This window comes from Parus major, chromosome 5, assembly GCF_001522545.3.
Source record: "Parus major isolate Abel chromosome 5, Parus_major1.1, whole genome shotgun sequence".
Classification (NCBI taxonomy): domain Eukaryota; kingdom Metazoa; phylum Chordata; class Aves; order Passeriformes; family Paridae; genus Parus; species Parus major.
Window position 1 is genome coordinate 41,246,367 of NC_031774.1, and position 14,756 is coordinate 41,261,122.

General features: G+C 41.8%; 1 protein-coding gene across 14 annotated transcripts in view; it reads left to right on the forward strand.

The window, feature by feature from the left end:
- The window catches only part of NRXN3 (neurexin 3), a 964,547-nt gene that overhangs the window by 609,578 nt on the left and 340,213 nt on the right, over nt 1–14,756 (forward strand). The window lies entirely within an intron of this gene.

Genomic DNA, 14,756 nt, shown 5'->3' on the forward strand with positions numbered 1-14,756 from the left:
GGTGTGTGCTCCGGAGGGTGGGGGCCGGGGCGGGCTCGGCTCGCTCCGTGTCAGCCGGCAGCACCGAGCGGCTCGGGACGGAGGAAGGGCATCCGCTCCTGTCCCGCTGGGATCCTGCGGCGGGGAGCCACCAACTCCTGGCTGGCAGCGGCTGACACGGTCATTGCAGCAGCGCATCTTCCCCGCCGGGCAGCCTCGTTTCCCGGTCGCCCAGCTGCGGGAGGGCCAGCCGGGGGCTCGGGGAATTGCCGCCGCCCTCCGCCCCTGCCTGCGCGCTCGCGGCGTTCCCGGGTGAGGATAGAAAGGGGCGTACAAAGGAAAAGGCGAGATCTCATTCCTGCTCCTGGCTTCCTGCTTGGTACCTGGTAGCGTGTTCCTGGGGAACCCTGGGGCAGGAAATAATAGGGAGTAGGTTTTCACTCCGGCAGCAAGGGAGAAAGGGGAACAGGATGCCTGAGAGATGCCAAGAGAGTGTGAGAGGGCCAACATCGTGCCCCTGAAGTACTGAGCAATGCTCAGCAGTTGGACCTACACAGCCTCTTATCCAGCTCTCTCAAGTCTCCCCACCCTGGCAGGAGTTGGCCTAGGCCCATCTGACGTTGGGGCTCTCTCTCATCTCCACCTTCTTCTATCCTTGTCCCTTAGCTTCTGTTTTCAGTCATATCAGCTGGAAGAGGCAGGCAGGCCAAGGCCTGGCCCTTTGCCTCCAGGGCTGCAGGTCAGGGTCAGGTCTGCCCTCCCATCAGGGAGTATTCACCTAGAGATTCACATTTGTGCAGGGCCAGAAGAAGAAGAACCAGTAGCAGGCACAAGGTATAGGAACACTTTGAAGAAGAGGGAAGAGAAGGAAGGGCCCTGGCACAGCTTGTTGAAATGCCGCATGACATAGTTGCAGCACGGACTATGAGGATGTGCTGGCAGGACTGTGTCAGGGTTACGTGGATATTGAAACCTGGAGCACTCTGGTAAGTGCTCAGATGACCAGCAGAGCAGTCTGAATGGTTCAAATGGCACAGCGATGAATGGACCTCCAATGAAATCCCTAGGGATATTGGCAGAGTTGTAGAAGCTCGGTATTGCAGGTCTGAGCAGAGGCATGTTGGAGAGGGAAAGGGCTCAGGAGCACAGCCAGGAGGCAGATGCTGCAGGTCACAGCTGAGCACCAGGGCTGAGCTAGCAGGAGGTGCTGTGGCAGAGCTGCTGGAGGGCACTGGAAGAGGGTGGCAGGGAGCTCTGCAAGGTATATCGTCGATGCTCTGGCAGTGCGGGAGGGGGAGCCCAGGGCACTGCAGAATAGCACTGTGCTGCAGAGGCAAGGACTCGGGACTGAAGTGGCAGTGGGTGCAGTAGGTTGAGGAGGAGGTGTTCAGCCATTTCTGCAGACACAAGTGGCACTATCCTTTCAGCCTATCAAACTCCCACTTCTGCTGCAAAGTTCACATCCATCCTAAAATGCAAGAGAAACATTTGGGTCCCACATGGGAAGGGAACCAATGCCATGCCAGACATCAAGACCATCTGTTAAGCACCACCCATGTGAAACTCAGTTATGGGTTATTAATCACTAGCAGCAGGAGCCCTGTTATTTGCAGCAATGCTTGAGGACCATGTGAGAGAGTCCCTGTTGTGCTAAAGCAAGAAATATGAGGGATCAGCCAGTCACTGCCCCAAAGGGTTCTCAACACCCCAGCTTCTGTAGCTTGGTTCTCCTGTGATGAAAGGGGTTAGCAAAGTCTGGCTTGTAGGTCACTTGTGAGAAAAGGAGAGAAGGATGTCACAAAATGCGATAGTGTTTGGCTCTGCTGTAAAAGTCAAGCACTAGTCTTTGTGAGAGTCTACAGTGTGTTTCCTGGTCAAGAAATGATAGCTCTTTTCTCCTTGATGGCTTTTCCATCTGCCCTGAAAGTCAAGCAAAGCCTCACGTAAGAGGCAGGAGCAAAAGCAGTTATCAACTTCAGTGAGAAACGGGCATTTTTTTGGTGTCCCCACTGCAGAAAGGAATGAAGGGAAATAGAGAGCTCAGGGAGCTCAGACAAGTACATAAGTCAGTGTGAGTAGTTTGGTTTTTTTGTGGGTTTGTTTTTTTCAGTTTTTTGTTTTTTCTTTTCTCATCATGCCTTGTTGCAAAAACTGTCATAAAAACCACCTTTGGCCATGCATAAAGAGGTGACTGGGGTGGACAGACAGAGGGAAATTGAGAGAGAGAAAGGAAAAAGAGACCACAAAGACAGCTGGTCTTGGAAATATTCATGGTATATTTTTGTATGTTCTTTCACTGTTGTACAACAGAGGCCCTTGGAACTTGGATCTGTAACAACATTGAGGAGTCAGATTCTGAGGAGGCTGTGCACTCCCTGTGTTTCCTGGGATTTTGATTATTTTGTTTTCCTAGAGGGAAATAAGAAATTCATTCTGATTGCTGCCCTGCTTGGTGGCTACACTAATACTGGTTTTGGAAGGATTCAGATCAGGCCACCCTGATGTGTTGTCTTCCAGCCCCACAGTGCTGATCTCTGGGACTCAGTCTTGTATTTAAGCATATTTTCGTTTTTTCTCCTACATCCCAGTGGATTTAAATCTGTTTGAAGAAGCAAATTAATATCTAGCACAGAGGAAAAATAAGTGTCTCATGAGCATTGAACATTTGTTTGGAGTCTATGTCTAGTGCTCCTTTAAAATCAGTGGAAAACCTTCTTGTGGCTTACTTTGAGCAGGACTGGACCCAGATCTGGCAGTTGCTACTGTGCTGGTGTTACGAGAGTTAATTCTGAAATCACTGAGCTGGTGCTTTACGGTAGTTGGGCTGCAACCTGCAAATACAAAACTTGGCACAGCACGTCTTCTCAAGGAGAAAGTCTTTCTAACATGTTTACCCCCTTGTCAGCAGGGGAGTGAGCCTGGCCAGGTGGGGGACTTCAAGTTAGAAAAAATCTTTTTTCCATGTGAGGACCTTAGACTAGCAGAATATTTATCCCTGAATAATAGGAAGGGAAACCCTTAATTCCTTTTTGTTTCACTAGGGACTTGTGAAACAGAGGGAGGAACAAAGTTGGGGTTGTGTTTATTGAAAGTTCACATGTGCTGAACCCTGTTTCCCCTGGGCTATTTAGCGCCATGCTGGGTCAGCTGCTTTTACCAGAGCCTGCAGCGGTGACTTCACAGCCCCTCTTTCCACATCCTCATTGCCTCAGCTGATGAATAATGTGTGCCTCTGGTTGACAGATAAAATGAAGAGATCTGTGCGTGTTTGGTCTTAGTGGTGAATTAATTAATTTGCTTTCTCTTTTTCTCCTCCAGCTGTTTGTTCTCTGGCTGTCCTTAATGGCTGTGGAGCAGGGGTGCGCAGAGGCGATGTGCGATGCCTTGTGCGGATTGTCCCTGCCTGCAGGGACTGCTCTGCAGCTATGGGAGCAATGCTGGGCATGGGATAGTGTCTCTTCATTTTCACTTGGTGGGGCCTAGGCTAGCCCAGGCTGTTGCACTAGTCATAGGAAAAAGTGTAGGTCTGTTGTGAGAACTGTTAGGGAGCAATCACCAGATCTTGTGGGTATAACTCTCAAGCCCGAATCAATTCTTAAAAGTCCTGTTATTTATCTGAAACATTTCCTTCTCTTATATATTTTTTTAAAATCAGCAAATGAGAGTGAATGCTTGGACAAATCAAGAGAGTGTTTCCATAAAACAGGCAGGTATTCTGCAAACCAGCAGTGTCAAAGATTGCCACACACAGCTCTAGCAGTGTACCCTTTGTGTGTATGTCCTTGCTGCTCCTCCAGTTTGACCTATTCCTCATATCAAGATTCTGTGTTCTTGCAATCCTGCCTTTTCTTTATGATAGGAAACAAATTCCCCATCCTTGGCACTGCCCATTCCCCAGTACAAAGCAGGACCTTTCCTGTTCCTCCTTCACCAGGAGATTACTTTGAGCAAAGATTGGTAGCTTTACCAAAATGGAAAAAAAATCGCTCTGTACAGAGCAGTCAGCCATCCAGCAAAATGGACTTCACTCAGAGCTGAAATTAAGATTGCAATTAATTTCTGCAAAGCTGAAAAGTTAGGAGTCTAACTACTTCTGTGGCTTGCCTTTAGTCTCATATCAACAATGAAGCCTCTTTTTTGGCAAAGACTAGTGCTGCTGTATGCCTGAATGTTTAAATTCCCTTCCTCAGAGATATTAACAATGATTAATTATTTTTAAAGGAAATCTCCTTAAATTATCTCAAGCTGGCTATCCAGAAATCAAGGCATCCAAACACACTCACTTGGAGTTCTAAGTGATCATAGCTGGGTTTTTCCCTCCCTGTGCTGACTCTGTAGCTCTTCTGAGAAAGCACAGAGTCAGTAGTTGAACACAGAAAAAATCTGGCATGTACAAAGGCTGTTTCCTCAAAATTAGGTTGGTATTTGACTTATCCTTTGCATGCTTTTCTGTGAAACAATTTCTGATCAGCTGCTTTGACTTCTCATTCTGTGCACTGTATTAACTGTTCCCAGCTTGGAATAGTTTGCATTGATCTACAAAACTGACGTTAAACTCTGTTCACCTGGTACTTGTTCTTAGGAGATCCCAATGATCTTACAAGATCTAGAACATGAGAAACTTACTGTTGAACCCTGCCAGTGTTATTCCATATAAGTCTCTGTGCTCTTTGAAACTGTGCTCAGCCCTATACTGCTGAAGGTATAGTCTCTTAAGATGTGTAAAAAAATCCTCCTCTGAAACCTACTTTGGGCTTGCCCAGTATCTCATAGCACATTTTGCAAAAGGGGGAATGCTAGCCCTCGTCAGAATTAGATCAGGGCTTTCTTCCTCCTTGTATTTCCTTTGCAGTTTCGACTGGAGAGGGGTTTCTTTATTGTTTCTGGGTAATGCGAGCCTGACTTTTCAAGCAGCTGCCACATTCTGCTGCAGAGGTGACTACATTTCAAAGACAGATGAAGGATACTGCTGTTTGGTTTGTATATGCATTGATGTTCTAAAGAATATATGGTTATGTGACATCAGCTATGTTGTCAGAATACTGCAGAATGAGAATGTTACCTTTTATAATATTTCTACATTTAAACATAGGAGACTTTTTTTTTTAATAATTCTGGCTAGTTTTTCTTGTTGTTTTCTTTTTCTTTATCTTCTTTTTGCCATGGCACAAAAATACATGCTTGAACAGTGCTGTTGGGAGCTCCAAATTCCTTATACATCTCACTAGAGGGAGAAAAATGCACCTAGGTCGTGTAATGTGGCAATATCAACAAGAACAGAATAGTCTCCAGCTGGTGGTGGGGAAGTTCCTTGGTTTGGGTCTTGTGTCTACAGAAGGTAGCCAAATAAAGAACTGGAGCTTTTAGGTGCAAGGAGTGTAGGCTTTGTCTGGGAAGTACAAAGGATGTCCGTTTTGGTTTTTCCTTTTCCATGTGCTGTGCTTTAAGACCAGGTCTCTGTGTAGTTGCCCAGGATGCCATGTTTTGGGTTTTTTTTTTTTTTTTGTTTAGTTTGGGTTTTTTTGCACTTGCTGTCCTCATGGTCTTTGATAACTATGAAAGTTATCTAAAAAAAAAACAAAAGCAGTTTACCAATGGCTCTGATTTGTTGTATGACCTTGACAAGACATTCCTTCCTGACTTGTTTTCCTCATCTGTGAAATGATAAGACATTTTTTTCACCTAGGTGAGGCAAGCAGTTCTGGTGCATCTGTGTGCTTTGAGATCCCTGTCAGGGGGCCAAAGAAATTAATCAAACCCCAGTAGTCTTCTTGGGCTTTACATGTCAGAGAACCTTTAAAGAGCAGCCTGCTTGTATCTCTTCTTGAAGGACAAGCAAGACACTTTCAAATTCTGAATGTGGATCCTGGTAGTGTTTTTCCTTGTGGCTTTAAGACCTGGACAGGCTCTAGTGCCAAATCCCAGCACTGGTGTTTCTGAAGGAGCAGGAGAGCGCTTTGGCAGAGTGCTGGTTGTGCCAAACTCCAGGGAGCTGCTGGAGCCAGGGACCTGTGATTCACCATGGCTCTCTCACCACTCTTGCATATTACTTCTCTTGCATTATGTGTGTGTGTTGTTTCTGCACATTAAAACAACTACTTATATCCCTGAGTGACTTTTCCCCAAACTATGAATTTAAAGTACTTCCGAAACTGTCTTTTAGAATTTGAATATAATTATATGCTTTGGGTGTAAATTGTGGTTTTTGCTACATAAGAAACTAATGGAAATGATCTGCCTGTTCCTGTAGTTTACAGATTATACGCTTTATATCTGGGGATGTATATTTAGGCTGCTTTTCTGTATGGTGTGTTAAGATGAAAATGAAGTTAGTGTGAGCTATAGTGGTTGCGAAGCATGAATAGTGGGGCTGATAAAGGACATTACTAAGCTGATCCAGTGCTAAGGTTTACTTTATCATCTCTTAGTTTTGCATTTTTCATCTTCTTGCATTCTTGATGATGGAGGGCAAAAGAGGGGGAAGTATTTTACAATCTACAGAGGGTCTTGTGTCTGCAGAAGATCAAGGGACAGGGTGAATGAATCAGAAAGATGTAAAAATATTGCTAAAAAAAGATTCTTTACTTATTCTGTGAATACCACGTGGTAAAGAATGAGGGAAGACTTTGTTTTCCAGAGGGCTCAGGAGGAGAGTACCATCAGTTTAGTCAGCAGTCCAGGCTCCATTTAATAACTTCAGAGGGAATCAGTTTCTATGCTATCCTTGGAACTTGATTTGGAACTTAGAATAAATTCAGCATATTAATCAGGTCAAATTATTGGAAGATTATTAATCTAAATTAAGAAGATCAAATTATTGGAAGGGGTGGGGAGGTGAAGTTTGAATTTTTTTTCAAAAAGTTCAATCTTTAACATCATGCTGAATTACAATAACTGATTTTCTGGACATGTTTGGTGAACCCTTTGTTTCCTTGCTCATCTGCTGTACCAGTGAGGGTTTTCATGGCTTCCAGTCATGGCTGGATCCTGCAGTTACAGCAGCCTGCTGCTCCTGCTCCAGCTGGTTTGCTTAATAACTCCAGCCAGTGGAGACTTCACAGGGGTGATGTCTAGAAATATTTCTGTCTATCTAGTTCTGTGTATTTGCTGTCTCAGCTATCAATGTTTCAGTGCAGAAAAGTCCTCCTTTTCTGATGAAGACTTCACCCATGAGCATGAGGACAAAGCAGCAGAGTATGGAAATTCCCCAAGTAGCGTTGGGAAGTCAACTACAGGGTAGTTAAGGGAGAGAACACATAATAGATACAATAGGTCTGAAATTGTTGAAGAAATGCAAGTGTTTCCAAAGAAGAGAATTAAAAAAAAATAGAAAAAAGAGAAGAAAAGAAAGACTTCATTGATTTTATTTGGTTCTTACATTAGCTGGACTACACGTAGAAAATGGGTTCTGCCAAGGTGTCTACTTGGCTTCTACTCTGGAAAGATTCTAACTGTCTAATTTAACACTTAGGAATTCTCATTTATTGCATTAAAGTCTTCATCTTTTGTAACTTCCTTAGTTATGGTGATCATCTAAGACAGTTTCACTCCAAATATTCTTGGAGCTTGCAGTTATACAGGCATGTTTTCTTAATTACAAGCACTGTGGATCTTTTAATATCTGGTGAAATGAAAGTGGAAACAGTAGTTTGAAACCTGGCATTTCTCTTTCCTTTATTTGTTCTTGATTTACTTGTCTAATGGTAGCTCATCTCAGCTTTCTTCTCATATTCTGATTATGCTACTGATAATTATGATGTTCTGTGCTTTCACAGGAGACTTTGTCTTTCACTAATGTTTACTGAGTGTAGTGTTTAGGAATGCTGGTGGCCTGGGTAGGACATAGAGTGATCCTCAGTTTATGTGGCCTCCATCTAGTGCTGTGCTTGTGTAACGTCTCTGTAGGATGACCTCTGCTCCCCCAATGTCATCTTTTCTTTGTAGTTTGCTAATGAATGCCAAAGCTATTCTAAGTTTCCCTGATCTCGCTCCCCTGTCCACAGTCCAGCATATTTCTGTCAGTGTAAGTTTGGAAGATACTGATGGCTTTGAATGCCTTTTCACTTTTTATTATCTCACCATGGAGCCTGCTCTCCTTCCTAGCCCCTCATGCATTCAGAGGCAGTTCATTAGAGGCAGGGAAAAGACAAAGAAATTAATTTTCCTTGAGAAATGTATTCAGCACCTTATAGAGACTTGAAGAAGAGAAACAGAGCAGAGAATTCTTACTAATTTATTTTCAAACTTTTTTTTTTTTTTAATGGAGAATCTAGAGAAAAAAGGTGTCTGTGACCTACAAACATCCATTTACCTTGTAACATATTTTGTGACACTAGGCACTATGAACATGCTAGGATTGCAGTAGGCTGGGAAAGAATAAGGTGATGTGGGTGCCTGTCCTTCAGAGTTGATGTGCATTTACTTAAAAAGGAAATATATCTTGTAACCAAGTATCAAGGTGGCAAATTCTGCTCATATGGCAGGGTGGCAAATTCTACCAGTGGTGTTTATCAAGCTTCTTTCAATTCAGGTAATTGTTATTCCAGACAGGTTAATTTCTACTTAACAAGCCATGTACTTGGTTACTTTTCCTGACCCAGTCATTAGGAAGTATACACTGGCAAAATGAGCAGTTGTTCTAATTCATACTTGATAACTGTTTGAAAAATGGTCAAAACCTGAGCCTTTTGTGCATTCCTTGGTGAGAAATTTTGCCACTGATGTCACTGAAGCCATATTCCAGTTGTTAATGAGCAGTACTGAAGAGGTTTTTCCTCAACAGCAGCATGGAATAGGACTGAAGACAAGAACCCACAAACATTTTCCCTAGCTCTGCTCCTTGCTTACCTTGATATATTGGATGGTGAATCATACATTGCCAGGTGATTGTTTCTCTATGCTGTAGTGCAAAAATAGGATGGTTTTTTAAAATCGTGTTAGTTCCTGACATAACACACATGAAATGAAAAGTACTTTACTTTGTTAAGTTTACTTTGTTCTTGTTACTTTTCTTTCCCAATGCTCTGGAAAGGTGTCTTCAAACTTCAGCCAGAATATTTGGTCCTTGGAATTTAAAGAACATCACAGTGGTATGGCTCCTGGTACTGTCTTTGGAAGAAGTCCTGAGAAGGATGGGTGCTTTTTTAGGAAGCCATTTCTGCAAAGAAATACCGATTCTCATCCTATGAATACATTGTCAGAAACATGGGAAGTGCCTGGGCTGTGTGGTTAGATGCAGTGTTATGTTTCAGTCCTTTGTGAGAGCAGTTTCTGCTGCTGGTGATGGATTCATTTACTGCTTCAAGAATCATTGTGGACGTGCATTTCTCTTTGCTGGTTTTAGAAATCTGATGGGATTTTTTAGACCAGTGACCCAAAAGCTGATTGTATACCCCAGCCTCTGCTTTCATTGTTCCTGTTGGCTGTCTTCTGCTTCTGTCACAAGTTTGTCTTTACGTGTTGAATCAATTCATTCTACCAAAATTCTGAACAAAATTATTGAGGTGATTTCAGCAATCAAGGTAAAGAAGAAGGGAGGGAGAGAAGAAGAGGATAGAAATTAAGCTGAAGTGTAAATTCATTCCTGTTCTTTCTTTCTCTTTGATCAGAAGTAAAGGAGGGAAGCATCAGAAGAGCCATTTAAGACCCAAGTAATTCTTAAGAAAAGAGACAGGCAATGTGAAGCTAGAGGAAAAAATACACTAAATAAACAGGACAGGAAGGAGCCATATCAGAGCTCAGTAAAGGAGCTGCCCTGTTGGCTCCTCTTCATCTGAGCTGAGGAGTTTCAAGTGCTCTGAAGAAGGCTGTGGGGTATGCATCTTGTCCACTAGAGCCCCAAGTTGCCAATGTTCAGTGTACAATGCTTTTTTAGCCACACACTGTTTTGACTTTGGATCTAGATTTCAGAGTATTCTATATGTTTTATAAATCCAGTTACTGTGATGACTGGGTCACCATTTAGCTTTTTTTTTTTCTTCTTCTTTTTTCCTGTGTGTTTTTTGAAGTCTTATTGACAATATCTAGAACAAGACATTAATAAATTTAACTTATTACCTGTCAGTCTAAAGCCTCAAGGCACTTTTTTTTGTGGAGGGAGAAAGGGTGGATTCTGCTGCTGCTGCTTGGCAAGAGGAGAGCTGTGCAGTGCTTTATTGGTGTTACTAAGAAGGTCACTAGGACAGGCCCAGGTAAAGGCAGGGCTGTATGGCAGTCAGCAGAAGTGCCTCGGGGTGTGTGCTTGCCCTGTCTGTGCTCCTCTGTTACACAAGAGACTAAGAGGAGTGGTTTATTCAAATGCACTGTCTGAATAGGGGGCATTTTTGCCAGGGCACCCCTCCCTGTGTACATAGGGATATTGCAGTATTTCTCCTCAGGGAGACTTGCTTTTCTTCAGAAGCAGTGTCTGGTTTTTAGATTTCTACTGAGGTTTAGCATGATGCTTAATTCATGTCCCTAAGGAAGCTGAGTTCAGATTCAGGAAAGGGCCAGGGGCTGTGTGTGGAGAGTATTTCCCTCTAAGTACTGTCTAGAGACAAAGCAGTCATATCTGCAGGAGCTCTTTTTATCCCATTTCACTGCCCGAGCAACCATTCTACAGCAACCCTTTTCTATGGCCATTCTGGATCCCTGGATTCAAGGGTACCTACTAGAGAGCATGATCCAGTCCCTGGCCTTCGTGTAGTGGAACTTGACCACAGTTACAGAAATCCTAGTTAGTCAAGAAGTTTAAAATATGGCAAGAAATTCCCTGATGTATTATAATATAACATCATTTTATACTGCAGTGCTAATGATTTCTAATGCTTTTTAAACTAAATTATTTATAAATAAAATAAAGATTAAATATAATTGACTATTCTTACCTACATGGTCCTCAAACAAAAAAAAATATGCAATGCGTGACTCTAGTAAAAGACAAGATTTCTGTTAACTTTGCTGTTTTACTTCACCCTTGCTTTGCATATCTTCGCATGAATCACCAAAAAATGGTTCAGTCATTCTGAAATAATTTGTGGGAAAGTTTTAGGATCCTGCCATGCAAACCTGGGCTCTGTAAATTCTGGACAAGACTGTACTATTAGAAAATCATTTGGAGTCTTACAGTCTATAGTTTTGTAGGTTACAGTCTTACAGTAGGAAAGATTCAAGAACTATAAAGGATTTTTGGTTCAAATTACAGTTGAGTCATGGACTCTGTCAGTAATCTCTGAGGACAAGGCTTGGAAAATGTGTGAGTGAATGTAGAAATTCACTGATAAAGAAATCCTGCTTTAGAGTTGAGGTAAGCAAGGGACTAAACAGTCCCAGAATGCTGAGCTGCAGATAAACTCACAGTACAATCAATGATATGTCAGAACCAATTTTGGTTAGATGTTGATACACAATTTGAAGAGACATATCCAACCTGAAGGAAGAAATTAATCACAGAAGATTATAAGAATTTTTGTATACACTGGTCCATCTGGTCTGGTATTCTGTCTCTTGACTGTGGCCAGCACCAGATGCTACAGATGGATGCAAATAACTTCTTTGATATGTTTAATTGTATATCCCAAGGGAGGGTTGTAATTTTTTTCCTTGACCTCACAAATGGTGATAACCTTATGCTGTAAAGAGCTGAGAAGAAACTCATTGCGTTTTTGTCATGGTTATAATATTTCACAGGCTGTTCTGTATTAGTAAGTCTTTTACCAACTTTTTCCTTAGCTATTTTTAAATTGCCATCTCAAAGCATTTTATGCAGCTTCTTAGACCATCACAGCACTGATAGATGGCAAGCAACCAGTTTTTGTATTTCTTATTCTAAGATGAGAAAATGGGACATGGAGAGGCAAAGCAGTTTGCTGAGTCAGAAAGTGTTGCCACATTTAAACAGCCTGAGTTCTGCTGAAATCCCAGGGTTTACTGCTTTCTGTCACTTCAGTCCAGGTTATCAGGGTGCTTAATTGGAAGCACCTAACAGGTTTAGGAGGTTAATAGAATTTAGGTTATCTGAATGTGGCTGTGCACAAAGTCAAAGCTGACAGTACAACCTGGCACTGGTGGCATCTGATCCAATGCACTTTTCACATTGCTCTTGCATGGTGGCATGGTTGTGTTTCTGTCTAGGATTTCTTTGCTGAAATATGTACACAGGGAAGGGAGGCACATGAATAAGTAATTTGACACTACCAGGAAGCATTGACCATCATGATTAATCCATCCATGTACTTTTAGTCTAATATGTCTAAAATACTTAATTTTTTTCTTAAAAATTATGGTTTGTGGGTAGATTGTTGGTACAGTGCTTGTCCATATCTTTCTGAAATATTTGTCTTGCTGCACATGAATTACAGCATTGTACCTCTTTTTCTTCCTAATAGCAACCCACATTGTGGGTTTCTGAGGACTAGAAGTATGATGTGTGTGTGTGTGCGTGTGTGTGTGTGAGAAAGAGGCTACACATTGCTTTGCAGAAAAGCAGTTTTTGTTTGCATTTGTGTCTAGTAATAGTAACCTCAGCCATGTTAAATGCTGCCAGAAATGTTTTCTCTTCTGCCTCCAAACTGTGGCATTAAGCCTGTTGTGTCCAGTGTCAAACAGCAGCTGTCATGTACTCACAGTGTTTCAGTTACAGTCCATGGTGCATGGCAATAAGTCCTTTCTATTCAGTGTTTTCATCTAAACTAATGTAAATCTCCCAGAGAGCAGCTTTCACATGAGAGTATCCCGCAGGGAAAGAGGCAGAGTAGTCTAAGCAAGGAATATGGAAACAACAACTTGTGGGTATGGGTCATGGTTTAGCACTGCCTTCTGCTGTCACTCTAGACAAATCAGAGCTTGACCTCTGCATTTTCTAAACTCCTAGGTGGTAATAGGGAGTTGAAATACTTGCATATTTCCTAGTCTTGGGAGACATAACCAGCCTGATCTTTTGCCATTAAAAGCAGGAGACATTTAGCGTCAAGAAGAGTCTGTTGTGCTGGCCCCGTGCTCTCAGCTGGCTGCAGGTCACATCAGTTCCCTTGCTGTCACAGTCTGTACCTGTCCATCTAAAGTAGCTCTGACCCCACTATCCCAGCTTCAGCCTTGGCTGTACATTGTGCCAACTTTAGATGAAAATCTTTATTGATCTCTTGTATTTGTCTAGCAGTTGGCAGACTCAGCCCCAGAAAAGGGATTCCAGGGAACTTATGACCTGGGCAGAAAGAACTTCCATTTGTTGTTTTATATGATGTGAGTAGAGTAGAGTTCAGAAAATGAAGAGCTGTCCCATCTATATTACTCAAGATGTTTCATTTTTTTCCATATGAACAAAACTCCAAAAAGCTGAAAACGTTGAACTGACTATTTCAAGGAATCCAGAGGAGATCAGTCCAAGTAACTAACTCCTTTAAACCTTTACTGCTTGAGAGGGATTGGTCATTTATTTTTGTGAAACATCCAAGAATCTGATGCAAAAGAATGGTAATACAACCCTTTTTCTGTGTACAAACACACCCAATGTGCTTATGTCTTAATACCATATGCAGGTATTTAAACAGAAAAACATTAAAATTCTACAAGAAAATTAGTACCATTAAAAGATGTTCTTTCAAACTCATTCCTTCCTTACAATGCCTGTGCTCTCAGACTACTTCTGCAACAATCTTGCCAAATTCATCCCCAGGAAAGAAATTAATTTAATGAAACCAAGCACAGACTGCTTGGTTTCAGTAGTTGCCATAGTAAAACATCACTCACAGTAAACAGTCCAGAGCCCTGGATTTATCACATGTATGGTCCAACCTATTAATCAATGTTGCAAAGTCATCCAGTGCTTGCAAAGGTCCTCATGGAACCAAAGCTGAGGAAAACAGAAACGTGCCATATACCTTGGCAAACTCACACAGACAATAAATAGAAACATCCAGTTAACAGGGGCAGAATGTTTTTCACAAATAAGCGCTCTAACCTATTAGTCCTGATCCTCAAGGGTGTCCTTCAAAACAGTTTTGAAGAAAGCTCTTAGAAACTAGAATTTGTAACTGCTAAAAGCCATGGGCTGAGGATAGCAATAATGACTTACTGTGTGTTGCATTTCCTCTTATGTCCTGCTGCCTGTGAATTCTTCATATCCTATAGGCAATAATCAGTTTTCCCTCTGTTCGACTGAGGGAGAGATCCTATTACCATTGCTAGTACCTCTCTCCATGGAGCTACAGGTAACAATACTCTTGCCTCAAATTGACTAATTTATTAGATTACAGTGTTAAATTCAGAGCTATTGGTATAAACCTGCATGTAGTTTTGAAAGCTGTTGCCACATTCTTAAATCTGAATAGGGTTTATGCTCCTTGTGTTTTGATTTTTTTTCCTTCTATATTGGTTGGTCTATTAAAGGCGAATCTTACTCACTTATAACTGTTAATCATCATGGGTATAAAAACATCACATTTTTAAAAATTTTGAAGTATTTATTTATTAAGCTTTGCAAACAAAACACATGTTTTTAATGGAACTTGAAACCTTATCGTTAAATGCCTAAACTTGTTTAAAACTGAGTACAGAACAATCCCTAAAAATAGTTTACTTCTGATGAATTACCCTTCAGTGGAAAATCCTCAACCAATGCTAGTCATAAAATGATTTGTACACAAATGCAACAAAAACTCACATCTATGCCATTAGAACCATTCTGAAAGCCTGGGTTACATGAGCATTAATCCATTTAGAAGGCTCCCAAAATAGTTGCTGTTATTTCTATTGTACTTGATACATTGTGGCTTGAACAGCAGGAGGAATGAGAAAAATTT